Below are 17,657 nucleotides of genomic sequence, written 5' to 3'. Positions count from 1 at the left end.
TTTGGGTCCCAGTTTAGCTGTGCATTTGGGCATGAACCTCTCACTAAACATGTGAGGCAGTGAGATAACGAGGCAATGAGATAGGAATTTCACTGAGTTCAAATAGTTAGCAAAGAGTTTTGTGTCTCATCCTGCAACCAGGACCCCCAAAATCACACCAAAAATGTGGCTGATGGAACCCTGGACTCCATCTTTTGTCTTTATTACAAAGGACATGGGACAGTGGATGTGGATGGCCCAGAGGAAGTCAGACGTGGCTCCATTCCCTACTCCCCCTCCATGACTCTCTGACCAGATGCTTGTAGCATGCTGGGTTGGATGACCTCATAGAGTGGAGAGGAACTAGAGGAGCATCTTACAGATAGGAGGATCAGTGTAGAAGAAGGAGGTTGACTTCCCACTGCTTCAAGCACTGCAGCACCTCTGAAGTCGCTGGCTGCAAACTAGCTGAGAACAGCTGAGGAGCTGGCTGCAAATGTGTGTGTGTTTGGGAGACTTTTATGTTCTGCCACTAAAACAGGCTCCTGGAAAGGCTGCCAGCTGCCCTCCTGCCCTGGCCTTTCTCCGCAGAGCCACTTCCATCTGTCTGTGCTTTGAAAAGGTCATGGTGCCACTGCCCAGAAGTGCTGGGCATTGACCTTTTCTGGAGAAAGCAAATACTGATACTTAGAGGTTCACTGTAAGCTTTCCAGCATGGTGATCCCACAGGAAGGGAGGGGGGTTCAACACAGATGGGGAAATTGTATCTGACACACTACATATGTAACAAAAGAGGACTTCAGCCTTAGCAGACCTTGTCTTCCCTATACAGACTTGCTCTAGGGTGGTCTCCTGAGCTGCCAGGACCAGTAGAGGGGCAAGGACAGGAGGGAGTGACATGTAAGTCACTGAGCACATACCTGTGTGCTGGCTGGGCATGCCTGCGTCAGGGCAGGGGAAGGATGCTCCCATCATTCCGGGCAGGGGAAGGATGCTCCCATCATTCAGTCTCAGCAGGTGAATCTTACATCACGTTGAATAAAGCACCAGATGTGTAGAACTCCTAAATATTTTTCATGTCTTTATGCCTTGAGTTTGGGGCAGCCGCTTTCACTCTCTTTGCCTCAGTTTCCTGTTCTGACAAATAGGGATTACAGCATTTCTTAGGATTTATGGTGAGGGTGGATTGAGGATCACCACCTTTCAGGCCAGATCCTGCCCACCAGCTTCTCTCCTATGCTGTATGTGAAAATAATTTGAGTCCAAAGAGTCAGGAGCTGCAGACAACATACAAGTGATTGTGTACGTGAGAAAGTTGAGCTGCTCCAGCATGCATGTGATAGTGATGGGGCAGTCAGGAATGCAGACATATAATCATAACATGCATGCTGCTCATCCAAAGATGAAAATAAAACCTGCAGAATCACCAAATTCTGCCCCTCTCTCGCTCCCAACTACTTCAAAGTGTGGATCACCTTGCTCAGATCTGACTGTTCCCCAATCTTAATTCATCTCACATTCACCTCCCAACATGGCAAGCAGCAATAATCAAAGCTGTGACACATGGTAGCCCTGTGCCACACAAGGCATTCATGGCTCCTTTAAATTTAGCCCATTGGTAAAGAGCCTTCCCAGCAAAGTCCTCAAATCCATAGTCAGATTGTCAGAAAGCACTTGTCCCAGTTTCACAAAAGACCTGAGAATGAAGCAAATATAAAGCAAAAGAAAAGAAGCGAGTGCTGGTTAACATGTCTCTGGTACAGGAGCAACAGACAGGAGGGGAAAACACGCTCTGTGCAAATTGTATCACCAAGCCAGATTCCAAATGGCAGCTTAACCTCTTCAGGCATCTTTAGACAGCAAGATGGAGATGTGTTTATTTCATATTTTGATGTAAGTTAGGAAGAAAGAGATGATAACCCGGAGGAATAAAAATATGATAGCACCAGGACCCCGGGCAGATAGCTCAGGTTTTTACATTTGCTAATGTGTTTTCCCTGTTTTGCTGCCTGCTCTGGCCAAGTTAGAGCTATATGGCTGCAATCATAGCTTTACTTTCCAGCATAGATGTGCTGAGTTTCTGGCAGGAGCCCAAAGGGATTTTCAGGAGCATCAGGAATGAGGAAGCTGGCCAGAATGCTAGGAAGGACTGAAAGGAGCAGTGCCCTGCCTGGGAGCACAGTAATGACAGGGTTAGGAAGGCCAGTCCTTGTCATTGCAAATGTGAGAGGAAGAGCTCAGACCTCAAAACTTTGCGTTCTGTTCCTGCAGCTTCCACCAGTAAGCAGGTGGAATTTCTTTTCCTAATTCTAATCTGACCATATTCCTGCCCTACGTGCTTCAGGACCAAAATCCCATCAGCTCACATAGCTCTTTTCATAGAATCATAAGATCATTGAGGTTTTACCACTCTGGAGCTTCTCCTATAGCAGCCTGTGTTTTACCAAATCAAACATGCTGTTCCTGACTCCTCTGCTCTTCTTCTCTCTGATCTGCTTTCCATCTTCTACATCATCTTCCAGCCTCTCTCTGTGCTCCTGCAAGGTTAAGCTTACCTTGACCTTGAAAATCAAGGCCCACAGTCAGTGACACCATTTGCTGAAATACCTCTTCAGATAAATTCAAGAATATTATTTGCCTTTCTGTGTCTGAAGCCAGCTTTCACTTAGACCATGTAGGTCTTCTTGATCATTTGCAGCTCATAATCTCCTATGCTACATCTGAGGCTGTTGCGAGTCCTCAGATTTGCGACCTGTCATCTGAAACTTTTTGTTTTCCATCTCATTTCTGTTATTCTCAAGGTCATTTTGTTCTTTCCGACTCATATTCTCATTCTCCTCTGCATCAACAAAACTTCCAGTTCTGTGTCACTGGGGGATTTCAGCTTCAGGATTCTGCTTTCATTGCCAAGATCATACGCAAGAAGAAAAGAAGATCAGTTCCCAAACTGTTTTGTGAGAAACTCCTCTAGTAAATTCCCTCCAGAGAGTTGCACCTCACCTTACAGTTTACTAATCCTCATTTCCTCCAGCTTCGCTAATACTTTCCCGCATGGCACCTATCAGATACCTTACTGAAGTCTAGATAAAGAAGATCAGCAGCATTTCCTTTGTCTAGAAAATCAGGTATCTTATCAAAACAAAGCTATCGTGTTCGTCTGACACAATCTACATTTCGTAAACCCATGTTGTATCTTATCTCATTTCCTCTTTATCTCTGGGTATTTAATTGTTCTTTCCTTCCAAATTCACTTTGAAATCTCAAGTCAAGGTTAGACTGAGAGGCGTGTAGTTAACAGGATAACTTTTTATCCACAACTTACTATTCCTGCTGTTCTCTGCCAATACGGCATAGCCCCTACAAGCTGTTACGAATCATCTTTTGTGGTGGACCTTCACTTCAGTGTGCTAATTCCTTGTGACCTACAGCTCTATGTTGTGGGAACTGAGTGGTTTCAGACGTGGCCTGGTGTCAGAGCCTTCTTGGGGATATGTTGCAAGAGAAAGGATTTGCCCAGGTAACCCAGCAGAGTGCTGGATGTGATGGACAGAGGTTGGCAGGAGGAGCAATCTGGGACCTGTTTTCTGCTGAAAGCCAGCATTAAAGTGGGTAGAGAGGAGGTTGGCTCTGCTGTTCATGAAAACAGGCAGCACAGGGTATTAACGAGGTGCGACCGGGCTGTTTTGTTTGTGAGCAGCTTTTGAAATGTTAGACTTATTAGCGACGGTTGTCAAAGTGCTGCTTGCAAAGTTGCAAGCGACTGCCAGAGCTTTAATGTTAATTGGACAGATTGTCTCTGGTTTTGAAGAGAAAGCTGTGATTAATGAAACAACTGTTAACGAGGCTGGAGGAAAGCAGACCCTTCACCTTCTTTCTTTTGAGAGGAGGTAAACAACAACTGGCTCTGGCTGCCCTTATGAAGTAGCAGATTGAGGGACCACCTTAAGACCAAGGCCAAAACCAGACTGTAGAGATGAATTCAAGGAATGGAGAGAGATGAAGCAGCTTCATGCCTTTGTGAAGGTGGAGGCTTTTGCTTCCAGGCTGCCTTCTGCAGGAGGAAGAGGCTGGAGGGTTTGGTGCCAAGCCCTACCAGGATCTTCCTGCTTCCCCAGGCATTTCTATGGAGCCTCCCAGCCTTGTTACAGGCAACTACATCTTAATGTTGTTCCTCCTGTAGACAGCAGCACAACTGCAGTCTGACTTCAAGGGGACAAAGAGCAGACCTCCAGTGTCTGTTGTGAGCAGTGAGCCGTGAGTCCTCCCCCCTTCTCATGGTGTGCTCACACTCTGAGGTCTCCGGTCATTACTCTCTTTGCTGCCTCATTACCAGAATGTGCCATTAAAGTTTCGCTCACTTGAAAATGATCTCTTATTATCTCTCCATGGAAATTGCCCCGGCAACAAGCTTCCTTCAATATCTATCAAGCCAAAGAAAGCCATTAGAGAAATTACAGTGAGCTGCAAGGATGCTCACACCCTTTCCCTGGCAGGTAGGGTCCCCTGGCATGCAGTGTCACCTCCTCACGCTGCTCTGGCTCCATCATGAGGCCAGCAGAAATGTGCCTGCCAAGGTGCCAGCAGGGATGGGCTGGAGGAGACCTGGAACCCAGGCCAAAATGGCACTGCTGGAGGTGTACCCAAACATGGGTAAGCTCCCAGATAATCCTTGCTGGTTGCCTTTATTTTGGGATGTTCTATTTGAGATGCCCTGAGAGCCTCTTCTCTTCCACTTGGGTGTCTGTTGTGCTGTTCGTCTTCTTTTATCACACTTTCCAGCCCAAAGAACCAAGCAAGAGGTACATCCAGGGCATGATTCATTTCACCTGTTTTACACATCAGCACAGGATGAGTTGTAGCCCAGAGCTGTCTGCTTCTCTCCCATGCCTACAGGAGTCAAAGCAGCTCACTCTGCTGTAGGTGCCTGCATCGCCGGATGAAGCAAACTCTGTGCACAGTATCCAGAAGTGCTAAAGCATTCAGATTAGGGGCTTTGAACAGTTGAGGAGCACCAGCTGATTACCCACTTCCAAAACATAACTGTGCAGAAGAAGGACTTTGTCTCATGTTATCTTGGCTGTTTGACAGGGGAGGTGTCAGACTACTTGAAGTTGTATTTGATATTTAAAACGTTATGAAGTCCTTTGAATTGGGATGGGTTGGCGGCAGGCCAGGTCCCAGGTCCCCCTTTAATCTGTACTCCCTCCCGTGACTCTAAGCCAAAGTGAAGGCACATGGTTATTATTTTTATTTCTATTCCTCTCCCTTGGCAGAATAACAGCACTGGCTTGTCTGCCACCTCCAGCAACAGTGTAAGAACAAAACACTCAAGGCATTTGCAGAGCAGCAAACCAAAAACAAACTGCTAGAAACACACTGCAGGAGCAGGGCCCCGCTCTGCCCTCTCCATCACCAAACTCTGCAGGCTGCCCTTCCACACTTCAGAAGAGGTTTGATTCACTAACTGCAGCCTTAAAAACAGTGAAAAGAAAAAGAAGGGCGTTTTCTTATTGCCAGCTGGATGTCTGTCTTCAGTAAGATTTTTGTGCTGCCACACGGCATCTTTTTGCCAAGCACTGGACAGCATAAGCACAACACTGGCTGTACTACCAGGGTTACATCTTGCCTTTAGCTAAGACATACTAGAAGGGAGGATGCTAAGAGGTTATCTTCCAGTCTAGTGACAGGAGCACACGGTTTGAGTGATCATTATGCTAGAAGCATAGACTGATCTCTAAAGGGACTGCATGCTGGATATCTGCTTTCTCTGAGCCGGTACTGTAGTGCCTTCTTGTGTTACACAGCCCTCCGCTGTGTGTGCGTTCTCCTACCTCTCTGCACATCTCTGTCAGGACGGTTTGTGTCTCTCCTAAAATGCTGAAAGCTTTCTTCTCCCTTTTGCCACCAGCTTTTGCAAATATAGGACGCTGAGCTCCGTATTAAGCAAGGGCTGACACGTTTGTGGGAGCAAGCGGCTCCAGGGAGACATCCCGTATCTGCTTGCTGTTTTCTGGATCTTATCTTCATATATTGTCACCCATGTCAGATATTCACCCTGGTGCTTCCAACTTCTCCCTGAAGTGGAGCAGCTGCTCTGCTTGGAGGTGGATTCTGAACCCCAGCCAAGGTCTCCAAAGGCTGTAATTATGCTACTAATTAAAAACAGCTCAGTGTCCTTGTGTCTAACTTATTCCACCTGTCCATTTTGCCAAACTGCCCAGGCAAAACAGTGTTATGTCTTATCCCGGGAATGGAGGGGAGAGTGAGAAAGGAAAAGGGGGATTGAAAAAGAAACAAGAAATCAATAAGAAAAAAAGTTAAAGTGATGTTGGTACTGAAAAGCAAACGGGAGATACGGCAAAAAGCAGCAAGCCATAGGCATGCGTTATGTTCATTGTTCTTAACTCCTAAGGAGCAACGGGTTTCATGGTGGTGCTTCTCAGAAGCCTGACAGATGTGTCGGCATCTAGAAAGCCTCACGGTACAGAGGTGAAGGGTTAGAGAAACAGGGGAAGTGTTGAAGAAACGCATTTATATTTACCTTCACAGAAGGCTTGCAGCCTGAACAAATCTTATCTTCATGGTTTCCCTTGCCAGTGCCACTAAGATGAGTTCATACCAGAAAGCAGAAAGGCTCATCTCACACAAAGAGAGGCAGGTTTTTCTAAGCACAAAAAAGAAGAAGGGTTTCTGGAAGCTCAAGAAGTGCTTATGGGACTTGGTTTGGACTTCACAGCCCACTGAACTGCAGGAAAGAGATGTGGCCAGAGATTTTTGCTAGCTTACTTGGTCTTAAAACAGCCAATTAAGTCTGAAACTCCCATGAGAGGATTTCATTTATTTCAGCTGGACCCTACGTGTGCTCTCTTCCTCCAGCTGGCTGGCAGCCAGGTCTGCTGGAGCAGCCTGGGTGTTTCTTTTACCTAGAGAGGCTTGCAAGCACTCCGTTGGTTTCCACTTACGCTCCATAATGGACTCTGAGTTCCTTTCCTGAGCCTTCCTCTTCCTTGAGGTACAACTTCAAATAAATCACTTCCTTTCCCTGTGCTTGCTGTGTGTAAAACATTGCTAGTGATACTCTGCCTCCTTTTAAGATCACTTCTAGATTCTCTATAGACTTGAGGTAGGATAGTATTATTGTAACAACCCCTCTGGACTTTCCTGATGCAAAAATGGTTGTCTGAGGTCTGGTTGTGCTTGTTGATCTGAGGCAGAGCAGTGGCCGAAGGGTAGAAGATCAAGAGATGGGATATGAGAGGCTGGGGTCAGCAAAGATTGCAGCATCCCAAGAACATGGTGAGGAGCAAATGCAGACACCAGAGATGGTCTTTCCAACACTCTTTCCAACAAAGGGATGGGGTCATTTTTTGCTTAATGAAACATGTTGGGAGTCCTGGTTTTGATTCTATGGAGCGGTGAAACATCCATAGTGGTACCTGAACTCTTGGCCTGTGACATCTAGCAAGGTATTCAATCTAAAGAAAATCTTTACTGATTCCAAGGCAATCGATTATCAATATTATGACAGAAGAGGGACTTAAAAATATCTCTACAGACCTAGGCATGAGTGGACAGCCACAGTACAACACTACCATTTCAGGGAAGAGAAAGACATTCGAGCTGTGGGAATTCGAATTATTAGGTGAAGAGCCACTGCCCATGCTTCCCATCTGTACAGAAAGATCTGGCCAAATTTAGCCTGGATATACTTAGACTGTATCATTGTATGTTCTGGGTCATTTCACACCGGGGAAGATGTCAACGTTTAATTGAGATTGAAAAATTGAAGGGAAACAAAGGCTATTGAAGGCCTAAATGGGGTTTGTCTGTGACTACCCCATGTGGCCAGAATTCTCAGAGGATACTTAGCCTGGGGAGGAATGTTAATGGCAGGAGTATTTTAGAATTATAAGAGGTATAGTGAAAAGCAATTTCTTGCTCTCCTTGTCTTATCCCATAATATGAAAACTATGGTGTTATTCCATTAGATTAATGGTTAGGTAAATTTAATACAGGTTAAAAGGAAAAAAAAACCCACACCTGATGTACTGTGTAGTCAGTTCATGTAATTCACTACTGCAGGAGGTCAGAGAGTGATATGCTGTTGCTGGAGTTAAAAAAGAGCTCAGTAATTTTACAGCCATTAAGAGCACGTCATTATATCTGTGAATGGGGGAATGGAAATCTCAAACCTCAGAATGCAGAGAAAGAACAGGCTTGGGAAAGAAATTTCCTCATCTTCTCCCATCACCTCTCACACTACTGAGGAGCTGTATTAGACTGGGTTACTGCCATTACCCTTGGAATTGCCAGCCAGCAGCCTCCGTAATGTATGCAGCTGTGCACTGGTGCAGTGAGGCACATCAATGGTCTCGTTCAGTTTACTGAACAACGCTGTGTTTCCTTGCAGGATCAGAGAGCCCACGTATGTGTTTAAGGGAACACATTCTGCCTGCACCCTGAAATGCATCAGCCACTGTTCTCCCCGTCAGCAGATCCCCTTCATCTCTGGTGAGTCTGTTCAGGAGCACATGAAAGGAAGGGAATGCAGTTTTTGTGGTACTTGATTACTAAAGGAAGCCAGAGGAAACTTTTTTTCTATGATGGCAAATAGCATCAGTAGCAGACAGAGTTCCCCAGGTAAGTCAGTTCATCCTCTGGATTTTCACAGATCTGTGAGATCAGACTAGTTGTAAATCTGGAGTTTCCTTCACGGTTTCCTTTTTCCCAAGGAGAACCATGGCATTACATACTCAATGCCATGCCCCCACTCTCTATGCTAACAGCTCCTCATATTTGGATGAGGAAAACTACCATGGAAGAGTCTCCTGGGTCCAGAAAGGATGTCATGGATGTGGCAAGAACGCTGTGAGCCTATGGGACACTTTTTTGGGTGATGTTTCTCCACCTCCCCCACTTTGTGGTTCATCTGCACCTTCAGGTGCCAAGCTACGCCTTCCTCCCAGCAGCCAAATGGAGACAGTTGGTTTTGTTGCATTCCTATGGATTAGCCACACATGGGGAACCAGGGCTTTCTCCACCTGCCTTTATCTTCAAAAATTGAATTAATCTGAATTTAAATTGGCATTGTTTTGTGTGTAGTGTGTGGAACTGGGGAATAGGTTCTTGTTTTAGTCAAGTTATAATTTGGTGAAGTTATTTCTTCTTCCTAATAAATAAGGCATAGTATTTATCTGCACATACGACGAAGAAATCCTTCCTATAGTGCCAATACAATCCTTTTCCTTTCTAGAAGCTGGAGACAGAGAAATGCAAACATTTTGTATGCCATCAGCACATAAAACTCATGGCTGAAGCACTCAGCTGGTGCAAACTGGCACTGAGCGGTGGCTGGCAATGCAAATGCACCCACCAACCCTGCACAAGGAGGTGGCAGAGCTGACCTTGCTTTGCTCTCACACATCTCAGAAACACTGCTCCCAACCTGTGCAGTCACATATGCATCTCCTTCCAGCTTCCCTGTGCTTGCTGTCTGCTCTCAGTCTGCAGGAAGCAAGCACAGCCCTCTGCTCTCTGCCCACCTGCCTCACCAGCTTCCCAGGGTCCATGTGGCCTTTCTCCAGCTCAGCTAATCCGTCACTGCTGTATCTGTCAGCTGGCGGATAATGTATGTGCACCAGCTCAGAGGTGAGCAGGGAGGGATGGAACAGACCCAGGATTTACACACAGAGGGGAGAGGAGGAACAAAAGCTGCAGGCATGATGCTTTTCTCCCCCTGTTCCCAGCAACCTCCCCATCCCCTTGCAGGGGGAGCAGCCAACTACTGATACCAAATTAATCCCAAATGTTCACTATCTCCCTGCAAATAGCCTCTGAGTAGCTTGCATGGCAGACATTTGCCAGAAAAAGAAAAGCAGGGTGCTTTCCAGGAGCATGTTTCCTGCTCTCCTAGGTGAGTTTGGGCAGCACTTCCACCCAGCTCTCAGTGCCTGCCACTGCGGATGAGCAGATCTGCAGTTACAGCATTCCCTTATCAGGTCAATCCGGTGCTCTAAGCCCACAAGCTGTATGCATGCCCCCCAGAGCCCCCAGCCAAACCCCATCTGCAGCAAGCTTGGGCTGCACCCCGATGGCAGGAGCCCAGCTGGCACTGCTTCAGCTGGCCATCATCTTCCTGTGACAAGCCATGCTAAGGCTGTGTTTCACAGCTTGTGTATCTCTGTCTGTTCCTGGCTATCTCCAGGCTCTGCATGGCAGCCAACACCTTGCTCAGCTCCCTCACCTCCCTGTTAAACAAAGCTCCTTATAATTAACCGTAACCCAAAGTCCTGCTCCTTCCTATGAGGCCACCAGGCCCTCCCTGAAGGGCAAGCTGTCTGTTTCTAAAGGCATGGGTCGAACAGCAGGCAGAGCTTTCAGAAACACACATTGAAAAGAATGCTATGACAGGTAATTATGGTGATCCCTGTCGTGGAGATCAGAGCTAGACACACAAAGCAATACAGCTAATCTGTGTGATAGAACAAACCCGAATTCTTGCACTCATGTCCAGTCCCACACTGCACTCATATCATGTACCACATTGAGATATGTGGACACACGCCTGCTCCTGGAAATTCCTGGAGCATTATAGGCTGCATGCTGGAGCAGTTCCCAGTGCACTGGGCAGGACAACTGCAAGGTTTCACAATGAGCTGATGAACCTAACAGCGCTCAGCATCGCTTGCAAGCACCGCATCACCCAGGAAGACAGAGCGTGCCTTTGTGAGGCTCACTCTAATTGCATGGAGCTGTGACAGCTCTTGTGGCACCATGTGAATTACTTTGTCAGCTGGACACTTATCACCAAGAAAATAATAAACACTTAGAAACAGGGTACATCAATGATGTGCATGGCCTTTGAAGCACGCTCAGTTCCCCCACCACCAAAGCAGGTGTCTCTACTTGATGCTCTTCTTGTGAAGCCAGAGAGGCAGAATCCCGCTGCATATTTCAGTGAGATGGAAAGTAAACAGTAATTTACCACCTGCTCTGCTCTCAAGTCCTTGCTGAAGAACTGGGACCTGACATTATCCCCAAAGACAGGCAGGTCAGGAGTGATGCCATGGCAGTCTGCTTGTAAAGTTGGCCAGAGGTGGCCCCAGAAGGGCTGCATTTTCTTGTCCCAAGCTTCTTCATGCATCTGCTCTCTTCAATTTTAGCTTTTTGGTGCATCTGTGTGTCTTCTGCAGAGTTTCATCCATGTAGGGCTGGATGCTCAGCATGGGGAGAACCAAAGCTCCGCCACTTAGTATAAACCAATGGTCTGGATGCTTTCTGTGGTCACTGGAAAAAGATTGGCACGTCCCAGGGCAAATTACAGCCGTTGGGCAGTGGGCATCTAGGGAAGGAGGGGCTGGATTACCACCTCATTAGGACTACGTAAAGCAGCTCACCTTGATTTGGCTAAAAGTCCTGATCTGCCCCTGGGGTAAGTTAGTAAAGCTCTTCTAAACCATGCCAACAGCACATTTGGTTTGATCAATAGGCCTGGCTCAGCTATCCTTGATACGCAGTCACGTTCATCTACAGCAATTACCTAAAAGCCTGGGGAGGGGAGGAGTTCAAGTAATTTAGCAAGGGGACAGGGCCTTTGCATTGATTAAAAATATAATGGGATCTTTGCAATGGCTTTAGAGTTGCCCCTGAGCTACTTCATCTGCTCCAGGCAGGAGCTGCAGCACTGCTGGGGCTTTGCATCTATCCTCCAGCCCAGCAAAGCAAACACAGTCAGGGGACCTCTTTTAGGCAGCGCCTGGCTGGGAGGGGCCGTGTCTCTATAGCCCCGTTACAACAGCTGGAGATCGCAGACTGAAAGAGAGAGAGATGTGCCAGAGATTAGAGAGTGTGGGATGGAAAGAGGGACAGGGCCAGCATCTTTAAATCGATGGAACAATCAGGCGGAGGCTAAAGCAATTTTGAGATTAGACCTCCTTTATGGAAAGCAGTGATCTCTTTCTGATGAAAAAGCCATCCCAGCCTCTTGTCGTAATCTTAACTCTGCTCATGTACTTTCCATGTGTCTCCTGGCTGACCCACTTCCTTCATCTCCTTCGCTTGTTTCCTTCAAGTGCAGTTTTAGCTCCAAACCACATAAACACCTTGTTTAAATTGCTTTAATCTCCAAGTGCTCTTTCTATTGATTTGAAACAGTTAAGCTGTCAATCAGCCCTTTCTCTTCACACTGTAGACCAGGGAGGAAGATTAAAATAACAAACAAACAAGAGGTGGATGGGCAGGGACTTTAGTCTGAGTTTTGCAATGGATGCTGGCTCCTAAGAGGTGGGATTAGGTGTAAACAAAGTCTGTCCAACCCCTGAAATCTGTAGAAAGGAATTCAGAATGGAAGGCTGTCCAGAGAGTGGTGGATGTCCTTGCAGACAGCCAAGGTCAGGCTGCTGGGGCTCTGAGCACTGATGGAGCTGTGTGTCCTTGTGCATTGCATGGAGTGGGACCAGATGGCCTTTAGGGATCCCTTGCAGCTCAAACGATTCTATGATTCTGTGTTTCTGTGTTTCTATGCTCTGAACACCTGTATCCTTCAGGCAGTGCATTCAGTGCAGCACCTAGGTGTCTCTTCAGGCTCAGTGCTTCTAATAGGCAACCTCAGTGTAACAAAGTTTGCAGTCAGTGATGATAAGACAATCAAAAATATACACACAGCCTCCGAAGCACAGACTGCTTGCATCTCTGCCCCCCAGATCTCTGCAGAAATGCCATTCAGGAAGGACATCCAAGCTGGACCACCGACACTGTGGATGCATCCCCTGGCACATCCCCATGCCTGGATAGCACAACAGGCCATCTGCACTCAGGGCAATCCTGATGGCAGGCTGGAGGCAGCAAGCTATTATTTCATCATTACAGCAGGGATAATGACAGGGCCAGGGAGGCTGATTGCTGCTGGAGAGGTGAATGGTCAAGGAACCACCAAGGAGAATGAAGATGAGGTATGGCCCATGTGGCTGCAAGAGGTGTGCAGCTGGCTTAGCCCTGCTCTGGTTGGAATATTGATCTCTGAAATGAGGCTGAGGTTCTCCGGATAGAGTCCTCAAAGTGGTCATGCACTGAAGCCCAGTTCAGTGCTTGTCACATGCTCTGAAAAGCCACACATTAATCACATTATGCAAAGCCAATATTAGGCAGAGCAGCACTCAAATACTCCATGAGCCCGCATAGGCTGAGGAGAAGCCCTTCTGGTGCCCCACTTGTTTCTTTCCCCAACATCCCTCCAACATGACAACCCCAGAGGGAGCAGGGGGACCCAAAGATGACAAAGCAGCACATCTGCTTGCCCCAGGGCAAAGCTGCCATTCTGCAGCTGGGCACAGAATCATTCCTAAAAAGAGTTTGCAGAAGAAAGAGGCTTGGAATTGATTGGGTTGTTCATTTGAATGTGTAATATAATAATAATAATAATAATAATAATAATAATAATGACTCTTTGAATGGGTTTCTTTGCCCTCCAGCAATTCAGGCAGCTGCTGGATTTCCATTTGGCATCAAGATCCTTTTATTGATACGCTCTAAAAATGTGCATGTGGTGGAAAGGTCACTGGAGAGCTGGCGGGCACAGGGGCACACCTTTTGCTGCAGGGACAGCAGAGCTTTCATTTTCTTCTTCTGAGTTTTGGGAGAAGGAGTGGGAATAGACACTGGGGCAGTGGGGTCGTGGAGGAAGAGGCAGAGATTAAAAGTGAAAAGATCATCTTCTGAAATGAAGTGACAGTCCTCCAGATAACATCTCCTCCATTACAGTTCTCTCTCAAAAGGCATCAGTATTAGGCACAGACTAAGGCGAAGGTCCTGGGGAGAAATATGAGGTAATCAGAAGAATAAAGATGGCATAATGAATTTAAACAGGCAGCAGATTTAAGGTTAGATGGACTGGTCTTTTACTTCTAGCTGTACAAATAATTCCTTTTTACTATTATGAATAGTCTTTGGTCAAATGTGAGAAAGGGAAAAGGAGAAAGGAAGAGGGAAAAAGGACAAGGGAAAAGGGGAAGGGGAAGGGGAAGGCGAAGGAAAAGGAAAAGGGTCTATTTGATTTTTGGAATGATTTGCAAGGATGTTGTGGTCATGTTGCTTCTGCCTGGGAGAGCTTCAGGAAACCCTGACACCTCACAGAAACCCTTCTGGATGCCAGGAGAGGACAGCTTCACACAGAGAGCAATGTCACATGGAGAAAGAGAGTTATATGTCAACGTTCCCTTTCTGATGACAGAGCAGTGTCAGTCCAGGAAAACCAAATTTCAAGAAGGGAAAGGAGAGGCTGTGAAACCAGCAGATTGTTTTTCATAGACAAAAGACAAAGGCAGGATTGATTTCATGTGTTGAGAGAACTTCAATCAAATGAATAAAGAACACTTTCCCTTCCCTTTACCCACTCGTTAACAGCTGGCAGTGATCACACACAGCACTGAGTGGAGCATCCAGAAGTGGCAGTGGTGAATGACTCCGACAGCAGGACAGAAAGAGGGCTGGGGAGAGGTATCAGCTTGAATAGAGAAGGACAGCAGCAAGGCCACAGCACAATTACTTGATTTGTGGGCTTGTTCGAGGGCTGATGTGACACCCACGCGCTGAGCAACAGCTGGCAACATCTGCCGCAGCTCCTCCCCTTCTCCAGCTTCCAAACACTTGCTGTCCTCATCAGTTCTTCCTTCTTCTCCTCCCCTCGTGCTTCCTGATTGCTGCAGTTTGCTTTTTTTTAATGAAGTCCCATATTGGGACTTCAAAGGGGAGGTGTACAGAAGTCAGGAAGAGGGGGGGAGCGGGGCCCTCCAGCCTTTCAGGTTAAAACTGCAAACACACACATATGCATACACATTGAAGAAACAAAGCAAGAAGGGAAATCAATAGCCCTGGTCAAACCTCATTTTCAAATCTGAATGAAGCTTGTGATTAGTAGAACCTTGCAGAAGCTGCGGTTTCCAGACTTGATCTCATCCTTAAGTGTCAACCTTGTGGAATCATGGGAGGTTAGGGACCAGCAGGACTCCCAGAGGTCACCTAATCCATCCCCGTGTCAGACAGCACCATGTGCACGAGGTTCACCAGCAGCAGGAAATGCCAGCTCCCTTCTCTGGTCCAGCACTGTGTTTGGACCAGCAAAATGCAGCAGGCAGAGCCTGCTTTCTTTACTAATGGTCCTCATCATTGCCAGCTCCACAGATGGGCTTCAGCATCTTTGTATTGGGGTCAAGTGGGATGGGACGAGCTGAGTGGGATGATCATGTTTGATGAGGAGTATACTCACACAGATCCAATGCTGTCCTCAAAATTATGGTCACTTTTTTAACCTTTATTTCATCAAATGGCACTTTTATCATCACAGTCAATAAATAAGTGGAGAATGGGTGGGAAGGTGGGGGGCCAGGCAGGAACAGATGGGAGCATGAGAGAGAGGAAATGAGGAAAATAAGCTTTGGCCACCTGAGCTCATTTCTGAAGGTGGTCATAACTGCTGATTAGCAAAGCCTGGCTTTATTACTATTATTTCCGCCCCAGCCTGTGATGTAAATGTCAGCTTCCAGCAGCAAGGAGAGGACCACTAATGGCTGCAGCAAAGCAAGGAAGGGTGAGGAACTTCCAAATGAGCTTGACATTTTCTTAACCTGATACAAACGGAGGCTGCAAAGGGCAGGGAAGCAACCCATCGAGTGACTGAGAGGGCTGTAAATGAAGAGCAAGACCTTGCTTAAACACAGCCATTTGTAATGGGCTGTTGAGCTGTGACAGAGGGTGAGCTGTGGGAGTTTGCATTGGGAGGGGGTGCCAAGAAGGTGGGTGGAGCAGCAGATGTGTTCACACTCCCTCTTGGCAAAGAGGATAATAACATTTGCCTTCTTTAAAGGGAATACTGATGAGGAGTTGGTAAGTGTGGGCTGGGCTGCTTTCCGTGCGCTCACTGTTTTCAGGCTGATGGTACAGGATAGTTTGAGAAGCAGGACCTCCAAACTGAAAAAAGTAAAAGTAAGAAATGAAGCTACACAGCAGGAATGATTCCCATGATTGCAAAACTTAGAACTCCGAAGGAATCAAAGGAATTTTCCATCCTTCTGGGGGGAAAAACAGTGAAATATCAAAAGCGTAGTAGAACGGGAAACACATTTCTTCAGATGAGTGAATATAATGATAATTGCACAGCCACCTAAGACTTGTCAGATTCAGTTCTTTGCATCAACCTGCTTCAGACCAAGACTGGTCTACACTGCAGCCCACGCTCTTGGTGGCAGTGCTGTGCACCCCACTGCTGCGGCTCAGTTCTGCATCTTCCTGTTGGGCTTCTCCAGTTGGGAATTCATCTCACCTGGCTCATTTCCCCCAGAAAGAGCTGATGTCAGCCCATGGTTTTAATTTTGCAATTAAAACCCATTTCAGAGAAATGAGGGCTTAAAAAGGGTCTATGGTGCTACGCCAGACCAAAGGTTCCTTGAACTCAGTCTTGGACAGCAGACTGCAAAGCTTCAGAGAGGGATAAGATCAGTGTGCAGAGAACGACCCTTTCCAATGGCAAGTTTCCAAAAGTTACATATCTTACTAAATGTAATTCATGCCACTGGAAGAATACATGGATTTGAGGTGCACCTCCATTCCAGGAAGACCAAGGCACCAGAACTTTCCTTGAACCTATGTGGAATCTCCACATTATTCTTGCTGCACATAGGTACGTGCTTATCACAGTTCAGTGGAGAAGCACAGGACATATTATACCACAGATCCACTTGCAAGGTTCAGTACTGAATTTAATGGACCTGTGCCAGGAGGCAACAGCGGGTCCAGTTTTTTAGAGAGAAGGAAGGAAAATTAAATATACTCAATCCTTGTCACCTTAGCAAACATTTATCCATCCGGTTCTGTGTGATGAGAAGTCTCTATTCCAAAGAAGGAATTAAATTTTAATGGGACAAAAAGTTGTTTGTAAAGGTGTCATGGTCCAAGATTGGAACAGATTATTGCACTGCAGGGGAACACCAGAGGCTGCTGGTAGAAGAAAACGAGGTGATAACTTATTCCTGAAGTGACTGATGGTACAGGAATAGGTGATGCAGAGCAGAATGGATGTGCCCTCTGATGACATCAGAGATATTCCCTTCTTGGAAAGAGGGCAGAGCAGCTCCTAGCATTATCCTGGTTGGAGTTGTTGCTCACAAACACGATGCTGAAGTTACAGAGAAGGCCAGCAAATCCCAGTAAGGACTACAGGGCTCCTCATTGGTGTATACTCAGTGCTGTGGGCTTCCCCAGCAGCAGGAACATGTTCCCAAGTTAACACCTTCCCCTCTTTGCAGATGGACTCTGGTTAGGGAATGCTTAATCTCTCCAGACAGTGGCAGCCAAACTCAATGCAATTGAGAAGTTGAGAAGTTGGTCATCTTTATTTGAATAGAGAAAAGCTCCCATGGAAGTGAAATGTTTGCTGGTCTTCTGGACTAAAGTGGGTGATATAATGCCCATTCAGGAACTGCACCAGCATGGGCTGGCAGATGGTTTGGGCAGCCAGCACCTTCTCTGCTGTGCTTGGCACTGCAGAGTGGGCACAGCAGAGGTTGTGCACTTCTCTATCAATGCACACACCACGTTTCACTCCGTGAAGACCTCAGTTCACTTCCTGCCCTTTAGTGGCCTCCACAGCTTCTTACTTCCAGTCATTACTGGCCACGGTCTGGATT

General features: G+C 46.7%; 1 long non-coding RNA gene across 1 annotated transcript in view; it reads left to right on the top strand.

Annotated features, from left to right (window-relative positions):
- LOC149915449 (uncharacterized) overlaps nucleotides 1–17,657 on the top strand; it is a 36,837-nt gene that overhangs the window by 10,816 nt on the left and 8,364 nt on the right. Inside the window, exon 2 of the long non-coding RNA XR_016458760.1 lies at nucleotides 8,390–8,490. This is a non-coding gene — a long non-coding RNA (uncharacterized LOC149915449). The remainder of the gene's footprint in view (nucleotides 1–8,389; nucleotides 8,491–17,657) is intronic.

Source organism: Phasianus colchicus, chromosome 19 (genome assembly GCF_987193195.1).
Source record: "Phasianus colchicus chromosome 19, bPhaCol1.hap1.1, whole genome shotgun sequence".
Classification (NCBI taxonomy): domain Eukaryota; kingdom Metazoa; phylum Chordata; class Aves; order Galliformes; family Phasianidae; genus Phasianus; species Phasianus colchicus.
The sequence above is the reverse complement of the archived record's forward strand: the minus strand, read 5'-3'. Positions and strand labels throughout refer to the sequence as shown.